Source organism: Vespa mandarinia, chromosome 14 (assembly GCF_050613455.1).
Source record: "Vespa mandarinia isolate Hongniang chromosome 14, ASM5061345v1, whole genome shotgun sequence".
Lineage (NCBI taxonomy): Eukaryota > Metazoa > Arthropoda > Insecta > Hymenoptera > Vespidae > Vespa > Vespa mandarinia.
The window spans coordinates 3,817,501-3,835,186 of NC_140823.1; the positions used below are offsets into that span (position 1 = coordinate 3,817,501).

The window sequence follows — 17,686 nt, forward strand, 5'->3', positions numbered from 1 at the left end:
ATTTAATGAAATAACATTGTCAAGAGTATTGTATTTCTATAAGAAATTATTCAATAATAATATATATATATATATATATATATTATAATAGTTTCTATTATGCTATAATTTATTTTCTATTGAAAATTATTAATTAACTATATCTATAATTGCGTATAATTTAATTGTGTATTTAATCGAAAGGATCAAAAGTATTCATTAAATATATATATAATAATTTAATGATAAATAATATTATTGAATCGAATATAATTAAGAGTTCGAATTGGATCTATAATTCGTCCATTCAAAGTGGGACACCAAAGTGCATTATTAGGTTATCCCTTCGGCGTTAAGCAAGGCACGAGACTGTTTAACGAATTTTTTTTTCTTTTTTTTTTCTTCCTGGTTCACGTCGATACGAAGACTCTCGAGGAGAGCGCACACTTAACCAATTTGAATGAATTTCTTCGCATGAATGTGCCCGCATGAGAACGACCGTCGGCCATTATGAAAACTAGGCTGAATAAAACGCCCACATAATGCGACGTGGAAGGTTGCACCTGGCAGAGATCAACTTCGATCGAAATTTTTTTAACCGAGGAAAGTGAAACTTATTATTCGTGTCCAGCGTGAATGTGCTGCTTTTATCGAAACCGTTTCGTGGTACTCCGATCATCGTCTTCTTCCCGGTAACAATTACGTGAACACACCCTCTACATGATGATCTCTGTTTTATAGTTTGTATTGAAAAACAAAAAAGAAAGGAAAAAGGAAATAATAAGAAAACGAAAGTATGGTGGTCGTCGACTCGATCGTATACTTTCTCCACTTTTTATTTTCTTCAGACGTTGTCCAGAAAAGAAGAAAAGAAGATAAAAAAGAAAGAAGAATAAAATAAATAAATAAATAAATAAATAAATAAAGGAAAACTTTTTCACGTTGGAAAGTTAACGTTAACGCTATCAAAATATCCATATTATTCTTCTCCCTATGATACGAATTGATTATATCAATAATTAATCTCATATAAATGTCGACTAACTCCTACGAGAGAGTAACGTACGATCAAATCGAAAACGATTTCACCGTAACGATCATTCGCAAAAGCTGGGCCACGTCTTTCAGCCGAGAGCGACGCTATCGATTCGATAGAATCTCGTTCGAGAATTTGATGCTGATGAGTTGAAGCGTCGGCACTCGCAACGAGTATCGTTTCATTTATGAACGATCGGTTGATCAAAGGAACGAGAAAAAGGATGGTCTCGATCGTGTTCGATTAACTCGAGTGTGCCAAAAGTGTGTGAAGGTGGAATGTATAGAATGATCGATCGTGATACGATTGATGGAAAAAGAGCAACGAGAGAGAACAAGAGAGAGAGAGAGAGAGAGAGAGAGAAGAGAGATAAATTCGGTTTGCGTGAGCACTTGGAAGCTGCGGTCCAGCCACAAATATCGTCGCACACGAAAGCCATTAAGCAGATTAGCTTGGAAAGTGAGTTACACGAGACTCTCTTAATAGAGACTTGTCCTCGTGAAAGGTTCCACCTCCGCCTCTACTTTTTCTCTCTTTTCATCCAACGTCTCATCGACGTTGTTCACCAAGCACAACACTCATGACAAAAACTCCATTTTCGATCCAGCACCGCCTTGGAAATTGATTGCTCTCTGGGTGGCGAAGTGGGCGTATCTGTGTACGTGTAATTCTTGGAAATTCTCTTCAAGCGGAGCCAATAATTATGACGTTAATTAGCCTTGATTTGCCGTGTAATTATTACGCGTCAAACTTCCTTACTCGTGCCTTCTCCTTACTCTCTCTCTCTTTCTCTCTCTCTCTCTCTCTCTCTGTCCCTCTTTTTTTCTCTATATTCCTTTGATTTTAATAAACAAGAAAAAGAGAAAAAAAATACATGCTGTTTTTGTAATTACAAAGTTTTATCGGTTTACGTGGGCGTTAATTAAACTGAATAAAATTGTTACACAAATGTGAAATAATTATACGTCAGAATAATTAATAGGCAGACACGTCAACAAGAATATTAAGAAAATGTTTCGTTGAAAAGTGAAACTCTATTTTTTAATAAAAACGAACGATCAATCATAAAGGAAATATTTCTTTCTTGTTAAATTGTAATAAAGAAAATATTTTTGGTGAACTTTCTAAGATATTGTAAATATAATATAATAACCTTGGTTAATGGTTATAGTCAGTCTCTCTAGTTAGCCCCGCCCCTTCTATAGTTAGTCACGCCCCCTCTATAGTTAGTCCCGCCCCTATATAGTTAGTCCCGCCCCATCTATAGTTAATCCCGCCTTTACAAAGTTAGTTTTACCCATTCTATTTTTAAACTCGCTAGTGAAAGAAATTTTTAAGTGACGACATATATCCATTTATGTGCATCGAAGGACTACGGTGTCGTGAGATCTCTTCAGAGAATCTCTCGTACGTACTTATTTATAACAAAAAGTATTAATCGTAACAAATTCAAAGTAATCGACCTATTTAACGATCACATTTGATTAATTTTAAGATCTTAATATTTGTTAACGTTTAAATTGTAAATTCTTTTTTTTTCAAAAATTTACCAAAGCATTATAATAAATGAATGAATCGGGAATCGGTCTAATGAATAAAATATACGGAAAATTTGTAAAAGATAATTCGGCATGAAATCTAACGACGACTATCAATCTAGAAGGAAACGTTACTCCTCGTTAGTCGATCGGCCATAACATCTGCCGACGAGGTCGAGAGTAAAGGAAAGATAGATAGAGATGAAACTAAGAAGGAGAAAGAGATACAAAAAGTTGCCATTACAAAAGCTTTACGGTTCTTGCCCTTTTTGCGTTATTAAAAATAATGGTGACATATATTAGTTTTAACGAAGGAAGCCAATGGTTTTTGCTACCGTCTTTATGTGCTCGGTCATTTGTTTTCTGAGTAAGAGCAAAGGAAAAAAAGAAATCGAAACAATGGACGTTCTCGCGAATGGATGTAGGAATAAAGAAGGACGAAATTGTGAAAAAGGGAGAAAGATGGAGTAACAAGAATCGGGAAGATGCTGGAAGAAATTGGAGAGGGAAAAAGAGAGGGAAAGAAAGAATGGACCATAAAAAGAAAGGAACGATTATTTCTCCCTCTGTCTCTCTCACTCTCCCTCTCTCTCTCTCTCTCTCTCTCTCTCTTTCTCTATCTATCTATCTATCTATCTATCTATCTGTCACATGTACATACATAAACACGTACACGTACACATACTCGTTCACCTCGCGAAAGCGAAATCGCGCGGCCATGTTACATGTCGTAATTTCAATTTCAAATTATCCAATTCCAGAGCGTCACACCCACTATCGAGACTCTCTCGATACCGTTCACATGCACAAAGGACTCTGGCTTGGTTATGCGTTACCGTGGAAAGTACTTCCCACCGGAGTCCCTCTCATGGATTCCAAGTAGCACGTGCTAATGGAGAGTGACGAGACGAAGGTTCGATAATTAAATCACTGTATGCTAACGAGAACGTTTCCTTCGTATTTCCTTTTCGTATAATGCATCGGTCGATCGATAATTATTTCAATAATTTTACTCATCTCCTTTTTAATACAAAAAGTAACAATAACATTATATCAAATATAGGAAATTAATTGAATATCGTATAACCACGTATTAATTTATAATGGCCATAATTTTTCTTTATATCGATTTTTTTTCCTATTTTTTTTTTTTGTCTAATGAAAATAAAAAGCATTTCTTTTTTCTGTAAATGTCTTGGTATACTTCAAATAGGTCGAAGTATGCCAAGCCTTTTGAATACTACTCCATTGACACAAAATGAAGTAAGCAAAATAAGAAACCGAAAGGATTAGTCATAATATAGGCAGGACAAATGATTCCATGTCGATATTGTGCTACCCTTATTTGGAAACTTTAATAAAACAGAAAGTACACAATGACTTACGAGATATTTATCTTCTTAATCCAAGAATATTTATGATAGAAATTGTCAGTTTGTCCATTTAACTGAAATAACCGAGTCGTTTGCTGAAAGGGAAAGAGTTAAGAAGTAGCAGGTGAAAAGTCATCGGAAAGGTTCAGAACGTCGTTCGACCCACGCAAAAGACATTACGAAGATAAACGAAGGAAAGTTTTACATGGGGATTTTAACATTCGACGTTATTATGCGTACCCTTAAAACTTTACCACCAAATTTTATTCTTCTCTAATATCACATTGGACACGGGTTCAAAGCCTTCAGGTAAATTTTACTCGATTGAGAATAACCCTTCTCTTTTCTTTTCACTATCAACCCTTTTCTCCATTGTGAAAAGTCTTTGCTTTGTAACAGTAATTATAATTAGGATGGCTTCGAGTATTTGAGAAATATTTATTACGGTTGCCTGTAAGGTTCTTGAACTACGACAACGAAATATATATTTTCGAATTTCTTGCGAAAGGGTGAAACGAAAGAAAAGGGAAACAAGGGTGATTAACGTAGACACAATTTGCATTTCTCTTTTTCTTTCTCTTATTTAAATTTAACAAAAACCCATATAGCTTCTATGATTAATAATGATTTATAATGTATTGTGGTAACTCCTTCTTGGGATTAGTGGATTTACGCTATGGTAGTTTCACAGGAAAGCTTAACACTAAATTCTCAATAAGCTTCGAAAGGAAAACGTAAGTCTGCCGACAGACTATACGAATCCTTTCGCGTGCCAAACTTGAAATAATACCAGAGAATGACGGATAAATACCTAAGGCTCAGAAAGTCCTTGATCCTTCAAGAATCTGTGAAATAAGTCGAGAGATTTATAGAAATCCTTTTTCTTGTTATTGTTATTTTGATTTACAGTCTTGATCTTTCATCTCTTTTTTCTTCGATTTCTTACGACCTACGAATTGACTAATAATATCGACTATATTAAATATATGTAAATATATATATATATATATATATATATATATATATTTTCTTTTTTTTTTTTTCTTTTTTTTTTTTTTTAATATAAATTTATGAGACAAAAGAGTATGATTCAAATATCAAATTTCTTTTATTTCTTAATAATTCCTTTTTTTTCTTAATGAGAAAAAAAAATCATTTAAATATGAATAAAAAAAGGATAATTAAAAATTGATCTTTCTTATTTCCTACATTTCATAAGTATATCAAACAAACAAAAAAATGATTGTCGAAAAAAGAAATCGATCGATAGATCGATCGGATTAGTTTTTTCGTCGTCTTTTAGAAAGTGATTCATAGCAACGTCGCGATCGTATATTAGGAATGAACGATACTTCGTCGAGAGAGAGAGAGAGAGAGAGAGAGAAAGCGTAATGCGACAGGCTATAATACACTCTTGGCTTCCTCTCTCTCTCTTTCTCTCTCTTTCTCTCTCGGTCCTATCCAAAATACGATAAATAATAATCAAGTGGACAACGTCGTGGCTCATGAATCGTAACGCGTGAAATGTCGCCGTAAAATATCGATTATACGGCTCGCTGATTTGTAGACGATAAAAAGCACTCATCTCCCTTGGCCCTTCCATCAACCATACGCTGAGTATTTTACTTTTGAGCCGAGTTCTTCCGTTAAAAAGAATTTTTTTCGTTTTTTCAATTCTTAAATTCATTCAATTTTTCTTTCTCTTTTATTTACTTATTTATTTATTTTCTTACGTTCAAAATATCCGAATGACGAAACATATTTAATCTGATAAATTACAATTGCAAATTGTGAATCGTCGATCGTTAAATAATTAATTGGCAAACAATTCTACACGATATTTTCATTAATTGTTATACAAACTTTGTTTTTATTGATTTTCTATCGAGGGAAAAATTTATGATACTTTTTATTCGAGGATTTTATTAATATGAATAGGACGGATCTTTGAGTTTTAGTATGCGAAAAAAGATTTTATTATTGAATTCGTTCGGGATTTAATCTCATCGACGATAGCTCGTCTCAATAAGAAATACCAATCGAAAGTAACACTATATTGGTTCTTGCAGCCAATTGAATTATCTTCGTGGTCTTGAGATTACGAAGTTTTCTTCTCTCTCTCTCTCTCTCTCTCTCTCTCTCTCTAGACGTTGATCGCAAACCTAAGAAATGCTATAGATACGTAGTAATTTATGCAGGCGCCATAAGGCGATTCGTCCTCCCTCGATCATCTTACCTCATCGAACAGAACGAGAGAGAGAGAGAGAGAGAAAGAAAGAGAGAGAGAGAGAGAGAGAGAGAGAGAGAGACGGAGAGAGAGAGAGATGGATAACGCGTTCGAAACTCGTTTTACTCCTCCTCGATAATGAGGTTGCAAAGAATGTTATTAGCCATTATATCGAACTCAATTTGTATCGAGTGAACGAAGAATCGTGGTACAACCAGTTCGCGTCTCGTTCGCGAGTAACCATAGACGACTCGAATTTCCCTGGTTGCTCGTTTAAATTCTTAATAAGAATGTGTTACGTTCTTTGAATGTAAAATTTTTACTTTAATCGAAATTTGACAGATCGATCGAGATACGTTTACGTTAGAAATTTTTTTTTTTTTTTTTTTTTTTTTTTTTTTTTTTTTTTTTTTTTTTAATTATTTTTCTTCTTGTAAATCGAAAGGAATCGTTCCTCATGGAATTTCAACAATTTTCTCTGAAAAAAAAAAAAAAAACAAAAAGCAAAGTAAGAAAAAGATAATATGATAATCGTTGAAATTCGTTCAATCGATAAGACACACTAAATACAAAAAATATATATATATATGTAGGGAAATACGAAGATAGCGTACATCACATTATCTATATGGTTTATGTGAAATTTGTGGGATCTTGAATGTTACCTTGAAGAAAGAGAAAAGAAATAAAACAAAAAAAAAAATAAAAAAAAAAAAAGAAAACAAAAAAGATAAATAAAAGAACATTTTTCAGAATGTCCAGCAGAGTTAGTCGCTCCTGGAAGTAACCGTAACGAAATAGCGGCTTCCGGAGCGTAAAGAGGAAAGAGCGATGATTTCGTCAAGGACGAGGTGAGCGATTTTGAAGGGTCCACCGCATTTTTAGCTCCAGCAAGCGGTGAGAAGCTTTCTCGCAGATTCCTTTCGGGAGAACGTGAAGATGGTGTTTATCATATTTTGGCCACGATCCGGTTGTATTTATGGTCAAAAATATGGGGAAGAAACGTTAGGTGGTCCGCAAACATTCATAGTATCGCGTTTGTCTCACCTACGGGACTGCGAATACGATGGATTTGAGAAAGGACTTTTATTTTTTTTTATACCAACTGTCAACTATCCAACAGCGTATTTTCTTCGTTCCGGTTTCTCCCAGTTCCCCCTCCCCCCTTCCCCCCCCACTGCCCGATCACCCGCACCGACACTCCCGCTATTTTCCAATTTTCCTTCCTTTTCTTTTCTTTTTTTTCATTTCATTCTTCTTTTTGAAAAAGTACCTAAGAAATTTACGACCCATGTTTTCTTCGATCTGACACAGAACAATGCGAAACGTTCAAGGTAGGCCTCGTAAAAATATTATTTTTTACTTCCAAACAAAATATTACGGAACTTACGTCAAACAAGATTTCGTGAAAGAAGATCGTCGAAATAAGTTCATGATACATACGTTTCTTACCTCTTGCAAAAATCATTATCAATTCTTATAATTTTCATCTTTTCTTGTCTTTTCTATCTTTCTTTTTTTATCTTCCTATCTCATTTCTATCTTTCTTTTTCTCTTTTTCTTTTTTTTTTTGTTTATTTATTTTTGTTTCGTTTTGTTTTTTTTTTTTTCTATGTTTATTCGTTCGTTACCTTTTCTTTCTTTTCATGATTCAAGATCGAATAAAATCACCCGAGCAATTTTCACGATACCGTACGAATCGAATTCTTCGAGTTCCACATTCCCGAAAGAATTTTGATCGATCGATCGACGTGTATGGTACTTACAAGAGTGTAAGCCGAAGATCGAAATTAATTAGGAAGATCGGTATTCAAGGAATTTTCGAAGGAATCACACTTGGCTCACGTAAGTTTCATTTATATCTTATAACAGTGTTGGATGTAGGAGAAAGAGTAAGAGTAAGAGAAAGAGAAACTATGATGAACGAAGAAAGAAGGATATCTCGTAGTGAGAATCTTACAGAGAAATTCTCCGTGTCGTTCCGCAGCATCCTCCCAAGGAATTCACGTGAAGGTTAAGCCGTGTGTTACGAACCTCGCACGTTTCGTTGCTCTGTGCACGCACAAAAGCGATAGACGGCAGCCATGGAAACCGTGAAAAATTTTCAAACCAGGCCGGATCACGAGCGGATCGCATCTGCTAACGACCAAGGTGAATTCGTGAAGACGTTTTATGAAAGAAGTTAAACCAACTTCTTTCTCTCTCTCTCTCTCTCTCTCTCTCTCTATCTCTATCTCTCTCTCTCTCTCTCTCTTTCTCTCTCTATTCCTCTCTCTTTCATTCTCTATCTTCTCTCTATCTCTCTTATTCTCTTTATATTCTATACATCGTTGATCTCTTCCACCGAATCTCTCTTGGTGTTTACCATGGTGAAATCACCGTTTCCAAGGTGCGCGGAAATCGCTTGAATGCTGATTCGAAATCCGTGACGGTCCCGGGCATCGTCGTCTCCTTTCAAAAAGCACCGAATCTAATCACGTCGCTCGTCATCTGCTCTTCTCAATGTTCGAATAAAAGAAAGAAAGAAAGCAAAAGAAGAAAAAAAAAAAGAAAAAAAGAAAAAATAAAAAGGAGGAAAAGAAAAGGAAAAAAAGAAAAAAAAGAATAAAAATCAACGAACAAGATCGCGCTTCGTTGCTTAAGAGAATTCACGGAATTTCTTTTGCCTTGAGAAACTCTTGCGGGAAACCGCGTATACTTTTGCTCCGGTGAACCGTAAACTCGCTAACCATAATAAGTTGATCCTTCAAGAAATTATCTATTGGAATATCATGTTCGTGAATCCGCGAGTCGAATTTAATCTATTCGCCTTGTATCCAAGTTATTATTTATAAAATAAATTTCTTTTATCGAATAGGGATTAATTCGATATAAATTTATTCATTAGAAAGTTCTTTAAGTAGAAATCAATTTCGTCTTGATCTATCATGCCCGTCTATCATCCATCGTTATCTATTTCTTTCTATTTTTTCGTTTGTTTGTTTTTCTTTTCTCCTTTTCTTCTTTTTTCTTCTCTTTTTTTTTTTTTTTTTTTTTTTTTTGTTACACTTCACCGAACTCACAACGATCATCATCCGTGCCTATTTAGAAATAGTATATCGAAATTACGAGTCGATGTAACTAAATATAAAACCGACAAAAATCACTTATGTCAGTCAAACGTGTTAAACGATTTGACATCAAACGATCGATCAACTACTTACATGTACGAAGGATCGATTCAATCGAAGGGATCGATCGAGAGAAATAATCTTAGCATCTTAACAGAATTCGACTTTTTCTTTTTCTTCTTTCTTTCTTTTTTCGAAAGAGACAGATAGATAGAGAGAGAGAGAGAGAGAGAGAGAGAGAGAGAGAGTGAGAGGAGTGAGAGAGTGAGAAGGAACGTCGACTGGCAAGCAGCTGGCACATCTTAACGAAGGGACATTGTAAGAAACGAGATAGTAGTACGCGAACGAGCGTTCTTAAAGTCCTCGTCGTGGGCGGAGAAGTACAGCAAAAGGCGCATCGGTCGCCGTGAAATCGACGATTCGACGCACCAAAGAAATTTCTATGAAGGAAGAGTGGCTCGTTTTAAGCGACCTCTCCCTTCAACCTTATCCGAATATAGTATACGCGAGATTTTTAAGTAGCCAAAAGACGGAACTTGAAGACTTGAGTTTAGTCGCTCGCTCGCTCGCTCGTTTGCTCGCGACTAAACTACAAACGAAAAAGAAAAAAAAAGAAAGATAGGGAGAGAGAGAGAGAGAGAGAGAGAGAGATACGTGGACAAAAGTTTTTCGGTAAGTTGTTGTATGCATCACGTTGCTACAGACTCAACCCGATTTGACTCGCTCGACCCATCCATTTTTTTTCCCCTCTCTATCTCTCTCATTCTCTTTCGTAACAACACGAGATACGACTTTTGTCATAATCTCCCTCTCGAAACTTCTCCTTCGTCTTTTCCCTTCTAAAGATTTTACCATAGCTATCGTTAAGAACGAACTTACATACATGAAATTTTATGCTAATCCTGAATGAATGAAAAGGATTTATGACAAACGTTTTCCTGCTTTCTCGTATAAATAATTTATATGTAAGAATTATAATATTAAACAATAACTAATATTATTATTTGTAGAAAATTAAAAAAATTATGTTAACAATTTATATATATATATATATATAACAAATTTATATATAACAAATAATCGTGTTTGTAGATAAAGAAAAATTTGATGAAGCTTTTTTTATTAGACTCAACGTTAAATGTTTTGATGGAATAAAATTTAATCCATGAAATCGAATGATCCATTAAAATTTCTTAGAGATTTCACGATCATATAAAGAAGAAATACTCGAGTGAGCTTCGTCACGGTGTTAAGTGACTCTACCGGTTCCTAGCAGGCCTACGAATATAACCCAGCCCCCACAATAAAACACCCCTAGGATACGTTCGTACCATCCCTCTTACCGCCGCCTTCGGCTAACAATCGTTTCATTGTCCCGAGTCCACTTGGTAAAAGCAACGGGCTTCAATTAAGTTTGCGAAGTGCCGAAGCCGTCTCTGAAATACGTTTTTCCGAGCGAAAGAACTACCACGCCCAGCGAACTCCTCGATTCTTCGCAAGGATATCTTTGAAATCAATGGATTGGACAAATGAAGCCTATCGAAAAGAAAAAAAAAAAAAATCTAATAATACTGAACACTATACCCGAAGATTTATATATCAATTACGAACGATTTTTTACGATTTGCTTCTTCGCTGTTTTCGTTTCTTCTTTTTTTTTTTTTTTTTTTTTTTTTGATGAAACAAGAGAAACGAAATCTCAAAAGATATTGTAATAATATATTTGAGAAAAAAACTCTGGCAAAAAAATTCAAAATTGTACTGTTAACTGGTTAAACATATTTTTTATTGTCTACGACAAATTGAACGGGGGAAAAAATCGCGATATAGGATAAAAGAAAGAAGTATATAGAGATATATATTGAACTCTTTTTCCTCTTTTCTCTAGGGGAATCTAGGTTCGATAAAAAGATGGATGGAGAGAGGGAAGGAGTGAGTGAGAGAGAGAGAGAGAGAGAAAGAGAATGAGAAAGAGAGGAGAGATCTGTGAACTCGTAAGATCCGCCGACAAAGATTCGTCGAAAGGTAGCTCCTTTCACGGGACGACTCCTTTCACGGAAGAAGTCTTTCAACTTTGCCGCCTTTTTACTCGGCACCGTTTGCCGGCACGCCTCGCACTTTTCCACCACGAACTAGCGTTTTTCTTTAATGGCAGCGACCTGAACTTTTCGCGACTTCTAGAAGGAAGCTTACTCCTCGCTACAAAGATTCCACCAATTTTCTTCGAGAAGTCAAGCACAAATATTAGCTAGCCGAAAGGTGAAAAGACAGTCGCCGAGGTGTCCGAAAGTGAAAAATACTGGCGCCAGTTTTCTGTCAAAAGTGTTCCTTTTAACGCCTCTCGAGACAGTCGAAACTATCCAGCATAATGTCGGGATAAACAAAAAAAAAAAAAGAAACAAAAAAAAAATCGTTTTGCTTTTAGCCACCTATAAATTTCTATTCTCTCAAAGGATATAAACCTCGTTTCTAAGGTTCGATATAATCATACGTTTCTTTGCGTCTTAATAAAATTAATTAGAAAAAGAAAAAAGAAACAAAGACAAAAAAAAATTGATGCGAGTAAAAAAGCTATCTCTATTTTATAATTATCATTAACAGAGTATCAATTTAAGGTAGGTTTATCAATTGTATCAGTAACTCAATTTTCTTCGTTCTCATTAAATAAAAATACACTTGTATTCAAGTTTTGTTCCTCAATATAATTATTATCTGAGAATACAATTGTATACGATATATTTGATTAATATGAAGACAGGAAAGAAGTTGGATTTATAATAAGAAAATCAAGAACATTTTGCTGTAGGTAGTTTCGAATGTCTGAAAATAATTGGAAAGTCGACACCACGTATTCGAATAGTCGTTCTGTTATCGATAAATATAACGTTGACTTTCGTTTGGGGAGTCATAAAAGAAACTTTATGCGAGAACTCCTAATTATGGTCATCGAGTATCCTAGAAAAGGCTATCTCGCACATGAGGAACGAATATTAACGTGTTCTAAAATGGCCTGAACGATGCGAGAACAGAGAGACTATTAAATCGTATCTTTTTTCCTTTCTCTTTCTCGGTTTGCGCTTGGCTGTGTGATAGCATCTGGTTCGCATAAAAGGAACGAAAATGTTACACCCCCGAACGAAAATTGTCGTCGGAAGGCTTCTATCATCGAAAGGATACGTATGCTAATGACTCTCTGTCTAGGAACGTTTCTCTCTCAAGCACAACCCCTCTTCCTCCTTCTCTGTTTATTCTATCCCTTCATTCTTTCCTCTCCTTCTTTTGATTTTTCTTCGAAAATAAAAAAAAAAAAAAAAGGAAAAAGAAAAAAGCTATTAACTTCGACAAGCAACGAACGATTAAAACTTTTTGATAAATTCAATTTCGTTCATCCTTCTGTCCAACGATATTCGATCAACGTCATAATAAATTTCATTAGAATATTTTATTCGAGAAAGAACGTTCCATTAAAATCAATAAAAATGTCGATAACAACGACAGTCTGATAATATCGTTACGTTTTTCAACGTCAATGAAAGATTTTTCGATTGCATATCGACGCGAATATTTTTTGTTCGTTTGTTTGTTTGTTTATTTGTTTGTTTGTTTGTTTTCTTTTTTCTTTTTCCACAAAATAAAATACAAAAAGAAGAGAAAGGGAATGTTCGACAACGACGAACGTCGAAAGAAATGAAGCGGCGCGTAATTTTAATGAAAAGAAAATATAGTGGTATAGTAACGCATTTCGAAAGTGGAGAGAGATGATAAAAGACGAAGAGAATTCTTTCACGAATTCTTTCTCGATCGTTGAGATATGTAATTCAAAGGCAGCAATAAGAGCTGAGAAGCTCGCAGAGACATGGCCTCAAGCCTCGTAAATTTCGCGAGGTCGACCTTGGTAGAGAAGAAATGAAGGGTTACAGCTGTGGGATTGATATGCGTGCGTTATGAAAAAGTACAGAGCGCATGGCGATTACGGGATGCCGAGAATCGTACGTGAGCCAAGGAAATGTATTTTCGACCTCGAAAACTTTAACAACATATATATATATATATATATATATATATATATATATATATCTTTCTCAATTTCTCTCTTTCTCTGCCTTCTCTCTCTCTCTCCCCTCCACCCTCCTTCCCAATTCTCTTTCTCGATCATGATTATGTACGAGCGGCGAAATGGACGAATGATAGGCGGGAAGAGATAGCTATTGATTCGCAACGGATTAAAATCACCTGCCGTGGCGAAAATCCAAAGTCTCCGATCGACTATACACATTAATTATAGTTAACTATCTGTCATTGCAAATGGGATATTAACAATGTAATCGAAACAATGTAATCGAATTCTCGTTATTGAAGGATTGTTAAAGAGTTACATCGACTATTTCATTTCGTTTATTTTTTGATAATAAAAATAATAATAATAATAATAATAATAATAATAATTATTATTATTATTATTATTATTATTAATGAAAACTAAAAATATGTGTACAGATTATATCAATCGAATTTTTCTAATCTTTTTGTTCCTAGATCGTTCAAAAAAATATTCTCGGATTCTTTACTCCATCCTTTACCAGTTCTCTTTTCCTGATTATTTTCTTTTTTCTTCCTTTTTTTTTTCTCTTCTTTTTTTTTCCTGAACTCAAAAGAGAGAAATATGTCGGAGAATCCAGATTACAACGGTAGCTCGTTATTTCTTTCCATAGCATACCTATCGTGTTTTCTCGAGGACTTGTACTATCCTGGCGCAACTTTAAAACGAGACCAAGAAGAGGAAGGTCGTCCGACACACGCCCTCAATAAATCGGAACGAGAGCAGGGCGTCTGCTGTGATGGTGGTGATGGTGGTGATACCATTGGAAAAATGAGAACAGAAAAGCGTGCCGCGGTTGTCTGACTGTACAAAAAATTGTACTAATAATAGTAAAAACCAGAGCGTTCAAGTTTTCTGTTTACTGTTCACGAGGCGGTTTTTAACGTTGGAAGAAAAAAAAACAAAATAAAGAAAAAACGAGAGAAAAAGATAGAGAGAGAGAGAGAGAGAGAGAGAGAGAGAGAGAGAGAGAGCGAAAGAAAAAAAGAAGATCGTTTTTACGTTTGCCGGAAATGTACCATGAATTTTACGACAAAAATTTTCTGTACTTTCGACCTCCCACGAAAAATACTAAGCAATTTTACCGTAATTCTATCTCGACTGACCTTTTTCACTTTTCTTTTTTTTTCCTCGCTCTATATCAACAAGAAACTATCCCAAAACCGTCAATGTAACCATCACCGGGACACGTTTTTCGAGACCGTTTAAAAATGTTTTTGACTGCTCTCGTACTTTCTGCTACGGACTATTTTATTTTGGGTGACCGTAATAACGCGGAAAACTGTACCGAGAAAAAGGTCTTAAAAATAATCTCTGTCTCTGTATTTTTCTATTCTAGAACGAAAAATGTCGAGAGTGGAAAAAAGGAAAGAGAGAAAAAAAAGAAGAAGAAGAAAAAAAAAGAAGAGAGAAAAAAAGAAGAAAGAAATAAAAATGAAAGAAAGAAACAAGGTGAACTTTGGAAATTTTAGAAAAATGTTATGGACAAACAATTGGCCACCCTCATAAATTTATTACGAAAATTGTAAAAATGTGTTTGAAAAACGACTCGTTTTTATCAGCCTTATGCTCTTGAAACAGCAACGCGACCCGACGTTAGCCGGTGTTATGACTGACGGACGGACCTGGCCGGCCGTCTGTCGGCCTGGATTACATTTGCCTGAGGATATTTGTATCAGGTCACACCCCTCATTATTGCTTTATTGTCGACTCAAGTTCTTGATCTTGAAGGTCGTAGAAATACATGGTCAGCTTTTACTAAATTCCAACCGTCAGATATTTTTACTAAATTTTTTCACCTCAATTTTTTACAATTTTTATATCCGATAAAATAAATTCACGTGTTCGGTGTTACAATTGTTGTAATTAAAAAAGAAATAGAGAGAAAGAGAGAGAGAGATCGTACAAATAATATTTTTTTAAAACGTTGATTGAAATCGTACAAATATTAGTATAATTTATATTTTATACAATTATTATTTATATATATATATAGATATATATATATATAGATATATATATATATATATATATGCATACATATTTTTAAAATGAGCGATACGCATATGTGAACAATTTTCAAATAACTAACTTATAGAAAAATGACAGACCATTTCCAATTAGTATTTTCGTCGTACAATGAATAAGAATATTATTGTTTTACAAAGAGGTAAGCTTATTTTTCAAATAGACACGTAATATTTACGAGCATGAAAATTGGTAAATTCATTGAAAAAGAGACACGAGTAGAAAAGCGTGTCCTTCACCCTTTTCGAGAATCAAGTAACCCATGGAAAGTGTTATTTACAACTGGAGCAGAATTACGTCGAAAGAGAGGAATAGAGAAAAAGAGAGAAGGGAAGAAGGAAGAAGGACGAAATCGTTGCTCCGAATATTATTATTTCTTAAAATTCTATGTAACATTGTCACAGTCCATATTTCAACGAAAAAGATTGAATAAGTAAAAGAAGAATAAGTAAGGAAGATGAAGAAGAAGAAGGAGTGAGGAAGGAAAGGTAAAATGATTTTTAACCCTAACCTACAATTACGTCGTAATGGAAGAAACTCGTTCAGTCAAATGACAAACAATAACAACAACGAGTGAAACGTGCTCCAGTTGCATAAAATAATAAACTGGGTGATTTTCAAAGAGTAAAGGAAAAGGAAGGGCTCAAGGACGAAATCCTTTTCCGAGGCCAAAATCCATTTGGTCCACAGCTGGAAGTACCACTACGAATGCAACAGTACGCATGGACAGCTGAACCGATTCGATATTTTATTTCCAAACGGAAGAAAAGGGAAACATTAAAAATCCCTTCGTGTACCTGTTACAGTTAGACGTCACTTTTACCATAACCGTTTCAGTTAACGGGGTACCGCGAAAATAATAAGCCCCAAGCTTGGCCAAGGGTGAAATCGAGCCTTTCTCGAAAGTCAAAGTGCTGTTCCTTCGGTCAAGATCTTTCGGGATGATCTTTCGAGTGCGAAAAGAGACTGAACGTTGCCTGAATTCCTGATTATAGTTCTAACGTTATCTTATTTAAAGATCGAGCAACACTCCTGATGTTGGAAGGATTAGAAATCTTTTCGAGACTTTGGTCGTATAACGAATGGCATCAACGATCTCATCCGCAATTTGTTCTTGTTGTGACTCAGAATAAAATATCTTCTAGCAGGCTCCTTCTTTTTTACTTGAAAAAAAAGCAAACAAAAAAGAAACAAAAAAAAAAAGATTTCTCGAAAGATATCTCTCGTTTTATGAATTCTTTTAAATTCAATTCATTCTGAATGGAAATTAAAAAGAAAGAAAAAAAGAGAAAAAGAAAAGAAAAAGAAAAAGAAAAACAAAACAAAAAAAAAAAGAAATTCAGAAAGATTTTCTTTCACTGGCCTTATTACTTTCTAAGAAAAATGTCTATGCATCGAATGAAAGAAAAAGTTCGGTCCACAATATAGTCACAATAGACGATCCATTTTTAACGCGTGAACGTTTGCGTGAACGCACCTGGTCTACCGACGTTTTGGTTTACTTGTAAATTTCACTGAAAATTCCTTTAGTCTCTTTTTAAACCCTTTCCTTTTACGTTACACTTAAAGAAAGCGGACTTGCATTTTTAAGGTCATTTTTACAAATACAAAAATAATTTATTACATTTCGAAAACTCGAATAAGTTTGTACGTTTTGCTGTTACAGTTTAAATCGAGCTGCTTTGTTGTCGGTAAAATGTAGCCCGTGTATCCTAATTTACGATTTTAGTCCGTACAGTATGGGAAAAGAAAAAAAGGCAAAAAGGGAAAAAAAGAGAGAGAGAGAGAGAGAGAGAGAGAGAGAGAGAGAGAGAAAAGAGAGCAAAATAGAGAAAAGGAAGAAAAAAAAGAGAGCGAAATAGAGAAAAAGAGAAGAAGAGCAAAAGAAAGAAGATGACACGCTTTCTCTCTCTCTCTCTCTCTCTCTCTCTCTTTCTCATTCTTTAAAAATATAGTTCGGTTACAGAGTGTTACAGTTTAGATGAGAGCTTCTTTGTCGCTCCTATGGTCGTTTTGGTATAATTATTTTTCAGGGCAAGAGACTAAAGAGAGGGAGAGATAGAGATAAAGAGAGAGAGAGAGAGAGAGAGAGAGAGAGAGAAAGTGAGAGAGAAAGAGAGAAAAAGAGAGTAACCGAGGGTAGTCAAGAGAATTCTTAGAAAATGCGAGTGCCACGAGGAACCGACCGACTGACTCGCAATTCGGCAACGGTCAACATTTCTTAGAATGACACGCCCATGATTCGGCCGCGAACTTAGCCCAGTGTTTTTCCTTGTTTCTTTCAATCTTTCTTTTT

General features: G+C 35.0%; 1 long non-coding RNA gene across 1 annotated transcript in view; it reads right to left on the bottom strand.

Moving 5' to 3' along the window:
* LOC118439922 (uncharacterized) overlaps positions 1 to 17,686 on the bottom strand; it is a 173,251-nt gene that overhangs the window by 445 nt on the left and 155,120 nt on the right. The gene's annotated exons all lie outside the window — the stretch shown is intronic.